The sequence below is a fragment of the Zootoca vivipara genome, chromosome 8 (genome assembly GCF_963506605.1).
Source record: "Zootoca vivipara chromosome 8, rZooViv1.1, whole genome shotgun sequence".
Taxonomy (NCBI): domain Eukaryota; kingdom Metazoa; phylum Chordata; class Lepidosauria; order Squamata; family Lacertidae; genus Zootoca; species Zootoca vivipara.
In genome coordinates this window covers 1,114,440-1,132,695 of record NC_083283.1, presented here as the reverse complement: position 1 = coordinate 1,132,695, position 18,256 = coordinate 1,114,440, and positions in this window count along the sequence as shown.

The window sequence follows — 18,256 nt, the reverse complement described above, 5'->3', positions numbered from 1 at the left end:
AATGTTTAGGGGTACTCTCATTTTCACAGCTGAGCACTTACATTCAGAACAGGTTCCGGGGCTGAGTTCTGATGAATTGTGGACAAATGAAGTCCTGCCTGCTGCCACCTGGTGGAAGCAAGCCACAATCCGAAGGGCACCAGAGGCCAGGAGGAAAACGTGCGTGTCAGCAATTTGGGTATAGGCTAAAACCAGTTGCTCTGTGTTGCCGTGTGGCAAGTTGGGACACCTGCAGGACTCCAGGTTGGCGAAGGCAAAGGTTTCCAGGGATTAGATTGGTTTGTTAGTTTTGTGTATCGCTTCTAGAAGCAATTTATAAGCAAGAAGCAATTCAAGAAGCAATTTATAAGCAAGCTTTAAGTGATACAATAATAAAATTACAAAGGCATATTGAAAGCAACTTTAACAATAAAATGCAAGAATGAACTGCACATTTAGTGCAGCATCCCATTCCCAATCAGATGGGAAACCCATAAGCAGGATCCAGGCACAAGAGCAACACTCTCTACTTCTGTGGTTTCCAGAAACTGGGATTCACATGCATTGCTGTCTCTGACCATCATGCCTGTTAACCATAAACTTTCATTTCCTCCATAAATTTGTCCCATCCTCTTTTAAAGCCATCTAAATTGGTGGCTGCCTCCTGTGGCAGGGAGTTCCATAGTTTAACTGTGTGCTGCTGTGTGCAGAGCTTCTGTCCTGGAGCGTCCGACATTCAGCTTCATGAGATGTCCTTGAGTTCCAGTGTTACGAGAGATGAAGGAAAACTTTGCACTGCCCACTTCCTCGTGCCATGCACACTCGTGGGATGTAATCCACTGGGAGCAGTCAAATACAACATTCCTTGTTTTCCTAGAGTGGACATGCAAGAGGATGTTGGTCCAGCCAGTCGAAACTTCCTGTTTCCTTCAGGGCTGGAGCATCCTTCCTTGCATGTGACTACAGGTCGGCATGAGCTTACCTGTCCAGGTAACAAAAGGTCAAGGCATGCTGCCACTCTCTCTCTTTGACTTCCTTCTTCGTTGGACCAGCTTTTTAGCTAGGACTGCTACGCTAGCTTTCAGCTAGCATAAACGCTGGAATTATTCCCCCATATGGGGTAGATCCACATGTATTTGTAACTAAGTCTGCCTTCAGGGATCCAACTGTGAACTGTTTTTGGCCTACAACTCCCATGATCCCTAGCTAGCAGGACCAGTGGTCAGGGACGGTGGGAATTGTAGTCTCAAAACATCTGGAGGGCCACGGTTGAGGAAGCCTGCTTTTATAGGTAGTTTTGGGGGTGGTTTTAAAACATTTAGGTAAATTTTATTTCATCTTTCTGATTGGTACTCTCTGCCCAGAGCCTTCAGGGATGGGCTGGCTAATGAAAAGCCAAATAAATGAGGGAACAAAGGCATAAGGACAGGGACCCCAGAGCTTCTAGTATATCACAAGCCACCCAGCCCCCCCCCATGCCAAAGACAGGCTGGCTCAGACACTGAGACCACCCTGGACCCTGTGCGACCTCAGGCGGGCCTCACCCTGTGCCACAGTTGCCTTGTCCCAATGGCGCATGCATGGCAAGGCTCCCTCTCTCCCTGGCTGTGCAATGATCATTAAGCAGGTAAGTGCCGTAATTGAGCTTTGAATGTTGCCAAGAAGAGCTGATTTCAGCTAAATGGGGGAGAAAGATGCAGGCCCCGCTCATTTGCATAATAATAGTCTAGGAGGCAAAGCAACACGAGAGCGCCTTGTCTGCTGTTAAATCAAAGAGCTTCATTAGCATTTAATTTTCACTCTCACAGTTTATATGGGAAGCCAAGAAGCCAAGGGCTGCTGCAGCCTGGGTGAATCCCCACCCCCCACCCCAACGTAGTCAACAGGAGCACGCAAGGAATTGTGGGGGGGAGGGGGGAGGAAGAGGAAGAGGCTTGGGAAACCAAACGTTGGCCAAGGTGAGTTGGATGAACCATCTTGCCTCTTCGTCTCTCTCCATGGATAGTTGTCTTGAACTTGAAGACCAAGATCCTTGCAGTCTCATGGTCTGGGATGGACACTCAGCCACTGCCATTGTAGGCTACTGAATCCCACCCACCCAACCTGAGGCAGGCATCCTGTACCCTTTAAAGTGATCTAGTTCTTCTACCTGTCTTCTTCCTCCAATCCCCACCCTATAAATTTTGGTGCCAAGGATAGGAAGGGAAAGCTCCCTCTCTGGAGTACTGTGTCCAGTTCTGGGCACCACAGTTCAAGAAGGATACTTACAAGCTGGAACGTGTCCAGAAGAGGGCAACCAAAATGGTCAAAGGCCTGGAAACGATGCCTTATGAGGAACAGCTTAGGGAGCTGGGTATGTTTAGCCTGGAGAAGAGAAGGTTAAGGGGTGATATGATAGCCATGTTCAAATATATAAAAGGATGTCATATAGAGGAGGGAGAAAGGTTGTTTTCTGCTGCTCCAGAGAAGCGGACACGGAGCAATGGATTCAAACTACAAGAAAGAAGATTCCACCTAAACATTAGGAAGAACTTCCTGACAGTAAGAGCTGTTCAGCAGTGGAATTTGCTGCCAAGAAGTGTGGTGGAGTCTCCTTCTTTGGAGGTCTTTAAGCAGAGGCTTGACAGGCATACGTCAAGAATGCTTTGATGGTGTTTCCTGCTTGGCAGGGGGTTGGACTGGATGGCCCTTGTGGTCTCTTCCAACTCTATGATTCTATGATTCTATACATTCATGGGGTACTTCCAGAACTGTTTACAGTGCACTCATCCTGGTTTGTTTCCAGGGGAATTAGACGATGCTGGCTGTTTAAGGAGCATTTGTTCTGATTAGTTTGTGGTGAGGTTTTGCATCAGAGCAAGCGCCATTCCGCACTTTCTGAATTTTTTTTTCCTCCAACACTTTTCTGTCGGAGGTTTGCATGCAACTCAGCTTGTGGAAAAGAAATTTGCATGGTGTTGAGACAGGCAGAGCAAAGGAGCTCCACATTCCCGGTGTCCTTTTTAAAAACAAAAGAGAGGAATATGAAACTTTTATTGAAACAATAATCCCTGTATGGTCTCTCTGGACACTGGGGAAATGCACAGAGGAGAGCACCTCAGTGCCAGCCAAATACACAAGAATCAACAGCTATTTTCTTCCTTTAACTGAAACAAGAGGCAAAATACCTTCTGAAGAAAGCTTCCATCTAGCAAAGTCCACTGTGGGAATACAACATCATGCTGCAGGCTCTGGCTTTTGGTCTCTGCGATGCTGCAGATCAAAGCAACAAAACCAAGTGGAAATACAAGACAAAATAAATAAATCTATTTTGACTCTCACAGCAGCCTCAGTGATCCCTGTGCCATTAACCTCTCAGCTGACTTCTCTACATCGCATCCTGTCTACAACTTCCTCCTCCTCCTCACACTTCTCCCTCAGACCTCAAGATCTGAGGTCATTTCTAACTATCCTCTGAGAGAGCAAAGGCGCAAGAAGGGCTGCCTTCCTCTTCTCTAGACTAGGATAAAACTAGGAGCCATTTCCTACAATAAACCATTTTATTATTTCCTTGCCTACAAGCATCTTTGCGCAACAGGTCACGTCTACTCTGTAATCAAGATTCACTAGCTAAGCACTGCTCCCTTTGTATATACTGAAGGGGTTTCAAGAGTGAAATGGCCCCATTGCCCACCCCCACCCCACCCCATTGCAAAAAGTCTGGTCTTTTCGAGAAGTGGGTTTGTTGTGCAAGGCTTCCCAGCCAACTATAGACAGGCAAGAAGAATGTCCTGCTATCTGAATTCCACCCCAAAATGGTGACAGTCGGAAGCAGCCATGATTTGACAGCTCCATTCTCCTCCCCTCCACACCCCTTAGCTGTCTATACCAGGGGTCAGCAAACTTTTTCAGCAGGGGTCCGGTCCACTGTCCCTCAGACCTTGCGGGGGGCAGGACTATATTTTGGGGGGAAATATGAACGAATTCCTATGCCCCACAAATAACCCAGAGATGCATTTTAAATAAAAGGACACATTCTACTCATGTAAAAACATGCTGATTCCCGGACCGTCCACGGGCCGGATCCGGCCTCCAGGCTTTAGTTTGCTTACCCATGGTCTATACTGAGTCAGGCTATTGATCCACCTTCCTCATTATTGTCTACACCAGGGGTGGCCAACTCCCAAGAGACTGTGATCTACTCGCAGAGTTAAAAACTGGGAGTGATCTACCCCCTTTTGGGGGGTTCAGGTCAAAGCTGTTGAGTTTTTTTAAGGAAGGGAAGCCCTGTTTTTTGGGTTTAGGTCAAACTTGTTGAGCTTCTTTTAGGAGGGAGGGAGGCCCATTTTTGTTTAGGGCTTCAGGTCATAGTTGTTCAGCTTTTTTTAGGGAGGAGGAAAATTTTGGGTGAGCTATTTTTGGGGGTGCCAGGGATCTAGCAGTGATCTACCACAGACATCCAGTGATCTATCAGTAGATCACGATCTACCTGTTGGACGTGCCTGGTCTACACTAACTGGAAGCAATGGTTCCCCAGGAATTGAGGCAGGAGACCTTCCCAACCCAACCCAAAGGCAGAACTAGGGACCTTCCCATGCAAGGCAAGGAGTCTCCCCTTGAGCAAGGACCCTTCACCTCTGGCTACTTTCTAAGCTCACTCTGCTGCTACTGCTGCTGCTGGGGGCTGGAAAGATCTTGAGCGGGGCTCTTCCACATATCATTCAGGATCTGATGAACCTTCAACAAGGGCAAACTGGTCACAATCCTGGAAGGAACGAAAGAGAAGAAGCATCACAGCAGTAGTTCCGGCATTGGGGATTTTAAGACTGGATTACTGTAATGCGTTCTATTGTGGCGCCCATAACTGGACACAGTATTCCAGGTGTGGTCTGACCAAGGCAGTGCTATGGCTTCCCTTGATCTGGACACTAGACTTCTGCTGATGCAGCCTAGAATAATAATAATAATAATAATAATAATAATAATAATAATAATAATAATAATTTATTATTTATACCCCGCCCATCTGGCCGGGTTCCCCCAGCCACTCTGGGCAGCTTCCAACAAAACATTAAAATACAGAAATCAAACATTAAAAGCTTCCCTAAAGAGGGAATAGGTTAACAGAATAACATAAGGGCTTTTTGCTGCTGCATCACACTGTTGATTCATGTTAAGGCTTGTGGTCCACCAAGACCCCTCGATCCTTTCTCCCATGTACTACTGGTAAGCCACGTGTCCCCCCCATCTTCTATTTCTGCATCTGGTTCTTCTTTCCAAAGTGCAGAACCTGACATTTGTCCCTATTGAAATTCACTTTGTTAGCTCGAGCCCAGCTCACCAATCGGTTAAGGTCATTTTGAATCCTGATTCTGTCTTCTGCGGCCTTAGCTATGCTTCCCAGTTTGGTGTCATCTGCAGATTTGATGGCCACCCCCTCAATTCCTTCATCCAAGTCATTTATGAAGAATTTGAACTACAACGTGCCCAGGACAGAACCCTGCGGCACCCCACTTGTCACTTTCCCCCAGGATGATGAGGAACCATAAATGAGTCCTCTTTGGGTTCGGTCAGTCAACCAGCTACAAATCCCCCTAACAGTGTGACCTTGTTCAACTCACATTTTACCAGCTAAGCACGTGGGGCTTGGAGAGATCAGCATCATTTCCGCAACTGGAGAAAGCAAGTTGGGTGCAAGACGCTCTGATGGAAATGGTGCCCCTGAAAGTTCCCCCCAGTGAACCCCCAAGGGCCCAGGAGTTCTTCTCCCCCCCCCCACTACCTGGGCCATTTCTGTGCTGTCTGTCTCTAGCAATGCAGCGGCTGCAAAGGCAGCAGTCTCTAGCAGCAAGGAGGGCTGCCTGCATCCTTCTGCCCCTTGCGAAGGGCTCTGGAGCATCCTGTCATCTGCGCTCTGGTGCTGCTGCCGCCACTACTGCCTCCCCCCCCCTGCCTCCCCCAGGGAGGCCTCAGTTAACTCCCTTTCTCCTCTGATCACTTGATTTTTGCCTCATCATGTTTGGTGATGGCACTTGTGCTTGAATAGCTTATTAACTTTATTGTCAGGTTGTGCAACGGAGGTTGATCTGCATTAGCATCCGTGGCCCAAGGGCTTCTGTGAGAAGGTGCAGCTGGGACCAATTCAGCAGCCCACTCTGCTTCCTCCCCCTCCCCCCCCCCCCGCCACCAGACCCAGGGCCGCAATGGGCTGCTTTTATTTCGGAAGCAGCAATGCAGAGCCAAACCCAGCGGTGCTTCGATGGAGGGACCTTGCGGTGGGCACAGATGGGTCTCGCAGAGCCCAGGTAAATCTTGGATGCTGTGCAGAGCATCTCTCTCTGCCTGGGCCCCCAAATGAGGGACTGAACCTGACCCAGCACGGCTTCACTTCACTCTCCTCCTGAGGCCCTGCTTTGCTGTGGGGCAGGTTCCCGGGTGCCATGATCCTGCGCTGGCAGGACGGATGACCTTAAGAGGAAGGCCTGATCTTTCCAATCTCTAAGTAGATGAGGTGCTTTTTAAAAGCCTGGCTCAAGATTTGCTGCGGGACTCCTCTTGTATACCGATAAATGTGCAAAAGTGTGCAATGAAAGCAGGGGGTGGAGACGAGGGCACTGAAATGCCGTCTCTGATTTCCCCCTCCCCACTCCAAAATTGGCAGGGTGTTTAATGACAGGAAGGGGGGGGGCTAATTTCCTAATAGAGAAAATTAACAATCAGATCCAATTTTTTTGCAGCTAATTAAAACCCCTTATGGGAGGGAGGGAGAATGAGAGGATATCAGCTAAGATGGGAAGAATTTGTTCAAACGGTGAGGGGCATCGTTGTGTGAGATGTGGATGCAAGACCCCTCTATTTGTCTCTGTTCACATGCATGTGCAAAAATCAGCAACTAGCAAAACACATAATAAGCTGACCATGATCTCATTCCGTCTTGGGGCTTCTGACATGGCTAGTAACCCTCTCTCCCCCTCCCAGGGTTCCCAAGAAAGCAACATGTGCTATAAAAGTGGGGAAGGGAGTCCATGGGGTGCAGCTTTAAGGTCTGGGAGACTCGGGTTCAGAACCCCACTCAGCCCTGGAGCCTCACAGGCTGTGACCTGCCTGGGGCCAGTCTCCATCTCTCAGCCTAACGTACCTCACACGGTTGTTGTGAGGGCGAGCGGGGGAACCAGGTGCTCCACTTTGAGCTCCTTAGAGCAGGGGTTCCCAACAAAATTTTCTTGAGGACCCCTCATCAAGCCGCTATTGTGACAAGGACCCCCATTAATTCCTAATCCTAAAATTAAAAAGTGAGAGCCAAATTAAGTCTTTTTATATTTTATATTTATACGTTTTTTACAGTTACAACAGAGTACTCCATCAGTATACAGTTAGTTTTAATTTTCAGTTCTTAATGAGATGAACCACTTTTTAACCAACGGTCCATTTTTAACTACGCGAACTGTAGCTTCCGCGAAAAACAACGCTTTGTTTACAAACACTACTGTTTTGCAAAGAGGCAGCGCGCGCCAGGGAGGAGGGAGGGGAATGGAGAAGACAGGGTACCTGCGCAGTAGCGCACAAATGAAGCCGACGCGTGCAAAGCATCTTGGGGAGGTGAGTGTTAGTAGAATGCGCGCGCTGCCTCTTTGCAAAACAGTAGTGTTTGTAAAGCGCCACCTAGCGGCATACAGCAGAACTACTGCCTCTATCTAATTCTAGTTTTGCGCTAGACTCTGCTCATGCAGGAAGCGGCCAAAACAAAAAATCTGTTATCATACGAAATATATTTAATATATTTTTTATTCTAATAGCATCTTGCGGACCCCTCTGGCATAGCTCGCGGACCCCTGGGGGTCCCCGGACCACCTGTTGGGAACCACTGCCTTAGAGGAAAGGTGCAAGATAAGTAATAAAATAAATAACACAGCTCTGCATGTGCAGGCCTAGGATAGAAGTGCCTTCCCCTGGATCTGAATGAATGAATAAAAGATTTGCTTGCTTGCTTTCTCTGTTTCTAGTTACAGGTAGGTAGCCATGTTGGTCTGTCGTAGTCAAAACAAAATTAAAAAAAAATTCCTTCCAGTAGCACCTTAGAGACCAACTAAGTTTGTCATTGGTATGAGCTTTCGTGTGCATGCACACTTCTTCAGATACACTGAAACAGAAGTCACCAGACCCTGTTTAAGTTTGGTAATAAGTTGCTGAATTGCAACTTATTACCAAACTTAAAACCATGGAGAGACCTGGTCTGAATAGAGACATTGGATTCTTATCTCATTATACATGATAGCCATTTCACCCCTTGCTTTTTCCTGTAAGACCAATTACAGTCGTCAATAGGTTTACCACACCTATCAGCCGATCACCCATTCCCACCACCCTTCTGAGTAATACCTCTCCCCACCCTCTCACTATATATAAGGGTCTGGTGACTTCTGTTTCAGTGTATCTGAAGAAGTGTGCAGGCACACGAAAGCTCATGCCAATGACAAGCTTAGGTGCTACTGGAAGGAATTTTTTATTTTGCTTTCTCTGACAGGCATCTGCTCTCCAAGGCCTCAGGCAGAGGGAGATGCCAGCCACATGGACTGTGTTGCCAGCAGGCATTTTTTTCCACTTGAGGTCAGGGCTGGAGTCAGGCACAGGTCATCAACAAAGCAATAACTCGCCTGGGGCCAGTGAATCTACAGTAACTCTTTTTTAAAGCAAACAACCACAGCTCAGGCCTAGTGGTCTCAGCAACTCTTCCTAGGAGGTCTTGCCCCGATGAAGCAGTTGTGAGGACTGACGGTCACTGCCTTCCCAGTGCCCACTAGGACTCCTCTCCAGGGTCTTTCCCACACAGTCTCAGGCTGCGTTTGTGCACAACCCCCCTCTGCTCTGCCCATTTCATTTCTCTGGGAGTCTTAGGAGACCAGGGGGAGCTGGTCGCAGGAGGGGGAGACTTCTTCAACCTGCCTCAGCACTGCCCATTGACCCCCATCCTCTCCAGCATCTGCTGCTGCCTCTGAGTCTGAACTGCTCTCTGCCACAGTCTCTTCCTGCTCACTAAACCCTGTTGCCTCTTCAGCTTCCAACGCCTCCTCCTCCCAGTCTGCTCCCTCTTCTCCCTCTGTCTACACATCGTTGTCCCATCACCAGTCCCCTGGCTCTGAGCCTTCTTCCCCTGGGGGTTCCCTCAGGGGTTCCCCAGCCGGTGCCTCCCACCATTCCTCAGCATCCAGCCAGTCCATGATACTTTAGTGCCTAGTTTAATAGAGCTTAAAATACGCCACCCTTTGCAGCATTAACACAGAAACTGGGGGATGTACGTTACAGAGTGCCCTCTTGGAATCTGGAGGAATGTGGGAAGCGGAGCCCAAGGATTGTTATTGGGACCTATAGTTTTAATTTGTTCATAAACGGTCTAGAATTAGGACTGAGCAGTGCGGTGGCCAAGTTTGCATTGCTGATGATATTCAATTGGAAATCAGCCCTGAGTGCTCCCTGGAAGGACAGATCGTGAAGCTGAGACTCCAATACTTTGGCCACCTCATGAGAAGAGAAGAATCCTTGGAAAAGACCCTGATGTTGGGAAAGATTGAGGGCACTAGGAGAAGAGGACGACAGAGGACGAGATTGTTGGACAGTGTTCTCGAAGCTACGAACATGAGTTTGACCAAACTGCGGGAGGCAGTGCAAGACAGGAGTGCCTGGCGTGCTCTGGTCCATGGGGTCACGAAGAGTCGGACATGACTAAACGACTAAACAACAACAACATTCAATTGTTCAGGGTCCTTAACAGAAGGGATTCCGAAAAGCTCCAAAAGGACTTCCCTAAATTGAATGAATGGGCGGTAAAATGGCAAATGCAATTCAGTGTAAACAAGCATAAAGTGATGCATGTCAGGGCAAAAAATATATATATCTTAATTTCACATATACACTCATGGGGTCTGAACTGGTGGTGACTGGTCATTATCTTGACCTTGGGGTCATAGCAGACAGCTCAATGAAGATGTCAGGGTACAACAGCTGTGGAACAGGAAGATTCCATGCTAAGGATCATCAGGAAAGGTTGCAACTGAAAATAAAACGGCCACTGGCACAATAGTGTTATACAAATCTTTGTTATACAGTATTCTGGTCCCCTCCCTTCAAAAAAGACCTTTTAAAGCTGGGAAAGGTTCAGCCAAAAAGATCAAGGGGAAATGCAATGAAGATGAATGTCAGTAGATTAAGGAGAAATGACGTAGTAAAATTGTGGGACTTGTTCCCGCAGGAGGCAGGGATAGCGACTTATGCAGGTGGCTGTAAAAGGTAAAGGTAAAGGGACCTCTGACCATTAGGTCCAGTCATGACCGACTCTGGGGTTGCACACTCATCTTGCATTATTGGCCGAGGGAGCCAGCGTATAGCTTCCAGGTCATGTGGCCAGCATGACAAAGCCACTTCTGGCAAACCAGAGCAGCACATGGAAACACTGTTTACCTTCCCGCTGTAGCGGTTCCTATTTATCTACTTGCATTTTGATGTGCTTTTGAACTGCTAGGTTGGCAGGAGCTGGGACCGAGCAACGGGAGCTCACCCCGTCACAGGGATTCGAACCGCCAATCTTCTGATCAGCAAGCCCTAGGCTCAGTGGTTTAGCCCACAGCGCCACCTGGGTCCCTAAAAGGTAAAGGGACCCCTGACCATTAGGTCCAGTCGTGACCAACTCTGGGGTTGCGCGCTCATCTCGCATTATTGGCCGAGGGAGCCGGCATAAAAGAGGACGGGGCAAATCCATGGAGGGGAAGGAGAGGGCTAATCCTGGCTGCTAGCCGTGATGGCTGTGCTCTGCCTCCAGGGTCACAGGCAGTCATTGCTTTGCCTCTAGCTGAATACCAGCTGCAGAAGTTGCTCTTGTGCTCTGGTCCTGACTGAGGGTTTCTCAGAAGAGGCATCTGGATGCTGGACTAGAGGGACCACTGGCCTGATCCTGCAAGCTCTTCTGTTCTGCACACACACACGCACACACACACACACACACACACACACACACACACACACACACCTCCATCCTATATCTAAGCAAGCAAGATGCATGGCCACAGTTCAAGGACACATTCCAACCTGGCAGAAACACTCCTCAAGGGCTGGGTGGGGAGGCAGGCAGGCAGCGTTCGAAACTCCCACTGTTCTGGGTGCATTCTGCGACAGGGAATTTCATTAGCGCGAGCAGTTTCTGAGCTCCGGGCACAGTAATGCGCCTAAGATTTCAGATTCAAACTGCAGAGTGGAAGGAAAGGGGGATCTTTTTCTGCCTCCCCACGTCTAGCTACTCTCTGAAGACTGGAGAGGAGACCCTCTTAAGAATATTAGGGGGGTGGGCAGGGGAAGGACCAGACCATGTGAAAAATGATCACAATATTTTAGCTGCAGTTCATTTTCAGCTTTGTATTCTTGTTATAAAAATGCACGCTGAAACATTCCGTTGTTGCACCCATAACCAAGGTTTAAAGTGCCATTTAGCTCCTGGCTTTCCTATCTCAGTTCCTAACACTGGAGGCAGACAGGACTCCTGAGGGGCCATAACCTGGAATTGAATGTAAAAGAGCAAGCTTGCCAAACCAGTCCCTTCGTCTAGGACAGTGATGGTGAACCTATGACACACATGTCAGACGTGACACGCAGAGCCCTCACTGCTGGCATGCACCCCATTGGCCCATTCGCGCTGTTGTTGTTTTCCTCCTCATACTACAGCTTGTCTCTGCTGTTAAAACCCGGATCCTTTTTTGTTGTTGTTGTTGCTGGTAGCCAGAGATTGGTTTTTAACCCTTTCTGTGCTGTTTTTCTGGTGCTTAAAAAACGAACGCTGTTACACCCAATCATAGTCTGCCAATGATTGGGTGTAACAGCGTTCATTTTTTAACCCGTTCTGTGCTGGGGGTTTTGGGGGGGCGCTTTGGCAGACTATGTCGGTGCTGCATGTTAGTTCCAGCGAAGCTATTATTTGTCATTTATTTCTGTTTTCTCCCCCCCCCAAAAAAGCGCAGCAGCTTTGGGGCACCCCCCCCAAAAAAAGCAAAGCAACGTTTGCATCCCCTAAAAAAACTTCCAAAACTTTGGTCAGCAGCCCCCCGAAAAAGCTCAACAACTCTGGGCATTTTGTGATAAATATGGGGTTTTTGGTTTGGTTAGGTTAAATAATTAGTTTTCGGTTTATTAAATACAGTTATATATTACAATTATACATTTTTGTTATTTAAACTATAAATATTGTGAAATTATGGTTTTTTCCTCGAAGTGACACACCACCCGAGTTATGCTCAGTTTTTTAGCGAATTTTGACACACCAAGCTCAAAAGGTTGCCCATCACTGGTCTAGAACCTAGGTAGTAATGACTTGGACTGACTTCTTAAGCACCACGATTAGCATAACCAAACAACTTGCTCTGTGCCATAGACATCAGAGTGGGCCTCCCTCCCACACCTGGCTGCTAGGTACGGTAGGAGAACAATAGCCAGTGTGTGAGAATTCGGCTGGAAGCTGGAGACACAGAGAGCTGCTTGCTCTGTATTGGACCCCAAGCCGTGGCCAAAGGCGAAGCACAAGCTGTTGGGGTGTTAATTTTGGGAGCCTCCCCAGGTTATATAGATGTGTATATAAAACCGTGTCTCCTAAAGATGGCAGAGTCTCTGCTGATCTTCATTCCAAGGCAACTGAACCTGGGTTTGTGCCTGGAACCCCTGGAGACTCACACCTCTCAGGGACTGGAGTGGGGCGTAAGGAAGCCAACACGTTGAAATGCTTTGCTGCATACAGAATAAAGAAGAGAGATGTATGGAGGGGTGTGGGCAGGAATGGAGCAGGGATAGTGACTCAAGCACAAGAGGGAAAGCCCACGGGCACTCATCCTGATGGTCCTGGGCTGGTGCGAAGCTGTGGGGACAAACAGGGAAGTAATAGATCAAGGGAAGTAATAGTACCACTGTATTCTGCTCTGGTCAGACCTCACCTGGAGTACTGTGTCCAGTTCTGGGCACCACAGTTCAAGAAGGATACTGATGAGCTGGAACGTGTCCAGAAGAGGGCAACCAAAATGGTCAAAGGCCTGGAAACGATGCCTTATGAGGAACGGCTTAGGGAGCTGGGTATGTTTAGCCTGGAGAAGAGAAGGTTAAGGGGTGATATGATAGCCATGTTCAAATATATAAAAGGATGCCATATAGAGGAGGGAGAAAGGTTATTTTCTGCTGCTCCAGAGAAGCGGACACGGAGCAACGGATTCAAACTACAAGAAAGAAAATTCCACCTAAACATTAGGAAGAACTTCCTGACAGTAAGAGCTGTTCGGCAGTGGAATTTGCTGCCAAGGAGTGTGGTGGAGTCTCCTTCTTTGGAGGTCTTTAAGCAGAGGCTTGACAGGCATATGTCAAGAATGCTTTGATGGTGTTTCCTGCTCGGCAGGGGGTTGGACTGGATGGCCCTTGTGGTCTCTTCCAACTCTAGGATTCTATGATTCTAGGGAGCTGCTGGGCAGAAGTGCCAGAGAGCCCACCCTAGTCCAAGCCCTCCTCCTGCATGCCCAAGTGCTTTGAAGGCAGCTCTGCCCCCTAACGAGAAATGTTTGGGGGAAAGGGGGAGGGAGGGAGGCAGAGAGGGAAGGAGGGGCTCCCAGGGAAGCAGCGCTGGCGGATTGAAGAAGCAGAAGCTTTTGAAGTCAGGTCTCCTGATAACAAGGCTCCTCGGAATAATCAGCCAGTTAGCGAAATGTGAACCACAGGAGGAGGAGGAGGAGGCGGCAAGCAGGTCGCCCCAGGCAGGAGCAGAGGGGGGGAGAGTTTAGCTCTGCCTGAAATATATTAATCATAGCTGCGCTCCAATCAAGATCCCTCTCTGCCAGGGAATCCGAACAGGGACCAAAGTCCCTTTTGTCTGTTGCGCCAGGAGTCAGACCTAGATGCAAACATCAAGGTTTTGCCCACAGTTCTGAAAAAGGCCACACTGGCACAGATGCAATTTGGGTGGTTGGTAGTGTAGTGGGTGGGAGGGAACAGGCTGGGTGGTGTTTTTGCGCCCTCTCCCCTGCTGGCGTGGGGCATTGTTGAGAGTTATTCCCTCCCCCTCCCCCTCCCCCATGACCCTCCGCAGCATCAACGAGGAGGGGGAAATGCTTTCAGGAACAAAGGATGGGGAAAGGTCTTTCCTCAATCTGGTCTGACTGGGCAACTCCTGGCACTTCTAGGCAAGTGCCGCTGTCCTCCGCTGTCCCTTGCATTTGTCCATCACAAAAAGTCTGATCTTCTGGGGATCCAGGCTTGTTGCACAAGGCCTGCCAAGCAACTATAAGTGTTACAACCTGAACTGCCTGGTATGCAATGGACCTGAGAACTCTGACCCTTCTGGCGTTGCAGAAAATGATGTGTTCCTTTTCAGGCTTGATTGCTGGCGCTCCGAAAGGCTTTGCGGTCTTCATCCCTTTCTTTTCCACATCAATACGGAAAAGTGGGCCCCCATATATTCCTGAGCATGCTAGCAAGAAGAGAATCCATGGCTGCCATGGGAGAAGCTCCTTTTGGGGAAGTCAGTTGGACAGCAGAATGCCCAGAGAATAAGGGCCTTTGACACATTTTGCAGAAAGGAAGCACCATCGCTCGCCTCGGTGGCAAATCTCTTACTGTCAGGAAGAACTTCCTGACAGTAAGAGCTGTTCGGCAGTGGAATTTGCTGCCAAGGAGTGGGGTGGAGTCTCCTTCTTTGGAGGTCTTTAAGCAGAGGCTTGACAGGCATATGTCAAGAATGCTTTGATGGTGTTTCCTGCTTGGCAGGGGGTTGGACTGGATGGCCCTTGTGGTCTCTTCCAACTCTATGATTCTATAATTCTATGATTCTCGTCCTTTGCGTGCAGAAGAGGTCTGAAGCTAACAAGTGCAAGCAGTAAGGCATGATGATAAGGAGGAGGAATTTGCAGGCTATTGGCGCGGCTTTTTGTCAGAGGCTCAAAATCCTTTGAAGATATTGTTATGAGAATTTTAAGGTCCTATATAAAAAATTTAAAATGTTCATAACTGTTCACGAAGAGTCAGACACGACTAAACGACTAAACAACAAACAAACTGTATATATAAACCACATGTCTGAAACCCCACAGATTAGGTCCTGAACAAATTGACCTCAAATATTTCTCTGCAAGGTCAAAGTGGGAAACCTCCCCGATGTCTCTTTCCTGTCTTAAGGGCACGTTCAAGATATGAACGGGCTGTGAGCCCCCTCCAATTTGTACTTTTAAATTGACATGACAGACTTATAAAATCACAATTGGTAAAATCATGCAAGAAGAAATGGGTGCGAGCTAAAGCTTGCTTTATAATTTGTATGTAAGAGCCTGATCAACCCCAAACAGGGCAAGTATTTTTTTATTTTTTAAAAAAGTGGAAGAGGTGTGTAAATATTTGTTGTCTGAAAGAGGCTGTAAAAGGCCAAAAATTCTCCAGAGAGTAAAAGGAGAATGTGTCGTTTTTTTCTACAGTAACCCTTTCCCTACAGTAAAGGGGGACAGGATGAAGGAAAAGAAAGAGTTGTAACTTTGAAAATGTTTGCTCAAAACTTTGAAACTTGAAAATGTTTTGCTTCATAAACTCCATCTATAAGAACATCCCTGGTCCTTTGAAAAGGAGGCTCTGAATCCAGTCTCTTGGGCCATGTGCTCTGTACTTAATTTTTTCTGCTGCAAAGTCTAGTTAAGCACAAGATGCTTTTACATGATAAAATGCAATGTCTGGTTTCCATTAGCCTTAAGTAGTTCTCCTTAGAGTAAAAGGCATTTTGAGGAATCTTAAAAATTGGTTGTAAGGTAAAATTTCCATGGGGCTGTGTCCATAAGATTAACCCAAACACAGACTTCCCTTTTAAAATGTTTTTTCCCCTTGCTCTGTCTCTCTGAGCTTTTTCCTCCCTCATCTTTGATTTCTCCTATTTATTTGTTATACTAGGCTTACTATTCCTATGCAAACTCAGGAAAATTGCTCAATTGTTCACTTAAATCACTTCTATCAAATCTATGGCTGTTTTATTTTTTTGTGGGTGGTTATATCAACTCTTTATGGAATACTTTCTCTCCCTATCAAAGCTTAGGAAAACTGTCCATTCACTTTTATCTTTCTTTAAAGATTGCTTCTCTAGAAAACTTGCACTCTTTAGTCTAAGGAAGTAAATTCTCATTTAAACTATCTTAAGATCTGTTAAAGGGTTCTGTATAAAGTTGGGTACTTTTATTAAAAGAAGCTTTTAATCAGGGTGAAAGAGGAGAGCCGGAATTAAGATTGCCTGAAGAAATATCAACAACCTCAGATATGCAGATAACACAACCTTGATGGCAGAAAGTGAGGAGGAAATAAAGAACCTTTTAATGAGGGTGAAAGTTAGTGGAGAGCGCAAAATATGGTCTGAAGCTCAACATCAAAAAAACCAAGATCATGGCCACTGGTCCCATCACCTCCTGGCAAATAGAAGGGGAAGAAATGGAGGCACTGAGAGATTTTACTTTCTTGGGCTCCTTGATCACTGCAGATGGTGACAGCAGTCACAAAATTAAAAGACCCCTGCTTCTTGGGAGAAAAGCAATGACAAACCTAGACAGCATCTTAAAAAGCATAGACATCACCTTGCTGACAAAGGTCCGTATAGTTAAAGCTATTATGGTGTTCCCAGTAGTGATGTATGGAAGTGAGAGCTGGACCATCAAGAAGGCTGATCGCCGAAGAATTGATGCTTTTGGATTATAGTGCTGATTTCCATTCTGAAGGAAATCAGCCCTGAGTGCTCACTGGAAGGACAGATCCTGAAGCTGAGGCTCCAATACTTTGGCACCTCATGAGAAGAGAAGACTCCCTGGAAAAGACCCTGATGTTGGGAAAGATTGAGGGCACTAGGAGAAGGGGACGACAGAGGACAAGATGGTTGGACGGTGTTCTCGAAGCTACGAACATGAGTTTGACCAAACTGCCGGAGGCAGTGGAAGACAGGAGTGTCTGGCATGCTCTGGTCCATGGGGTCACGACGAAGAGTCGGACACGACTAAACGACTAAACAACTTTTATTTTCCTCTGACTTGTTTGATTCCTTAGTACACACTTAAACTCTTATTACAATATCACCTGTTGTCGATACCCATGACACATTGTGGAGAGGCCAGTTAGGATAAGTGGACTATGAGTGATTGGATATGGGATGTTACTGACCACTCTCTGTATTTCTTTGTAGCATTGCACTGTATCTTGTTCCGTTTTTGCTGTTGAGACAACAAAAATGTTTCCTAAAAGGGTGGGGGGTGAACTACCTCAGACCCAGAACTTGCGTCGCAAGTGGAACTGCCAGCCCAACCACTTTCCCATGCTGTTTTCGAGGTCCACATCTCGGAACAAGAAGAAATGGCAAGGAGCTGCCACAGGAAGACTGTAAGCGAAGGAACAGGACCTCCACCCCACCTCACCGAGACCAAACCATGGAGTCCACTCCAGTAGACTGGTAGTGCCTACCTACAGCCTGGCCTTAAAGCACAGCTCAGCGGTGGCCTGGCTGAGTTGCAATGGGGGACAGGTAATGGAGAGGGACACGACTGGACGTCCCGCCCCCCTGCCACTGACATTGCCCTTTCCCAAGGGGCCACAGGACTATCATTCAAAAGCAAAGCAAGTGAGAGAGTGTCACTGCTTTTGGGTGAACCAATGGAGGCTACTGGTTCTGAGCATTTTACGAGAGTTTTAGCTGGAGAGGCTAAAGCACGCACCACAGACATTTTATAGTGCCTCGCTAGACGAATGCCCTGTAAGATGAATTTTTCACTTAACGAAGAGATTTTCGAGCGGAGGTTGCCTCGCAAGACGAATTCGCGGTTTCCCATAGGAATGCATTGGAATTCAATTAATGTGTTTCCTATGGGGCAAAAAATAAAAAATAAAAAAATTCAATGCATTCCTATGGGATTCGCTAGACGAATTTTTCACAAAACGAATTGACCCACAGAACGAATTAAATTCGTCTAGCGACGCACCACTGTATATATACATAGCATCTCCCCCTCCCTGCCACTTAGGGGGGAAAGGTACCGCCAGAAAATACTGGTTATTCCCCATCCCATCTCTGCTGTAACAATATTCCTGCCGTGTGAAAATCAGCCAGCCTGCGGCATGTGGACCTGTGGCAGAGGAGGACATAGAAGCAGCCGCAAATGTATGAACTGCTCATCGGTGCGGAGACACTTGTGAAAGCCCAGGTTTGCTTTGCACACCTTTGTATCCACATCCCAGGATGTGTGTGGAGCTTATGTGCATGAGTGCGCAAACACAC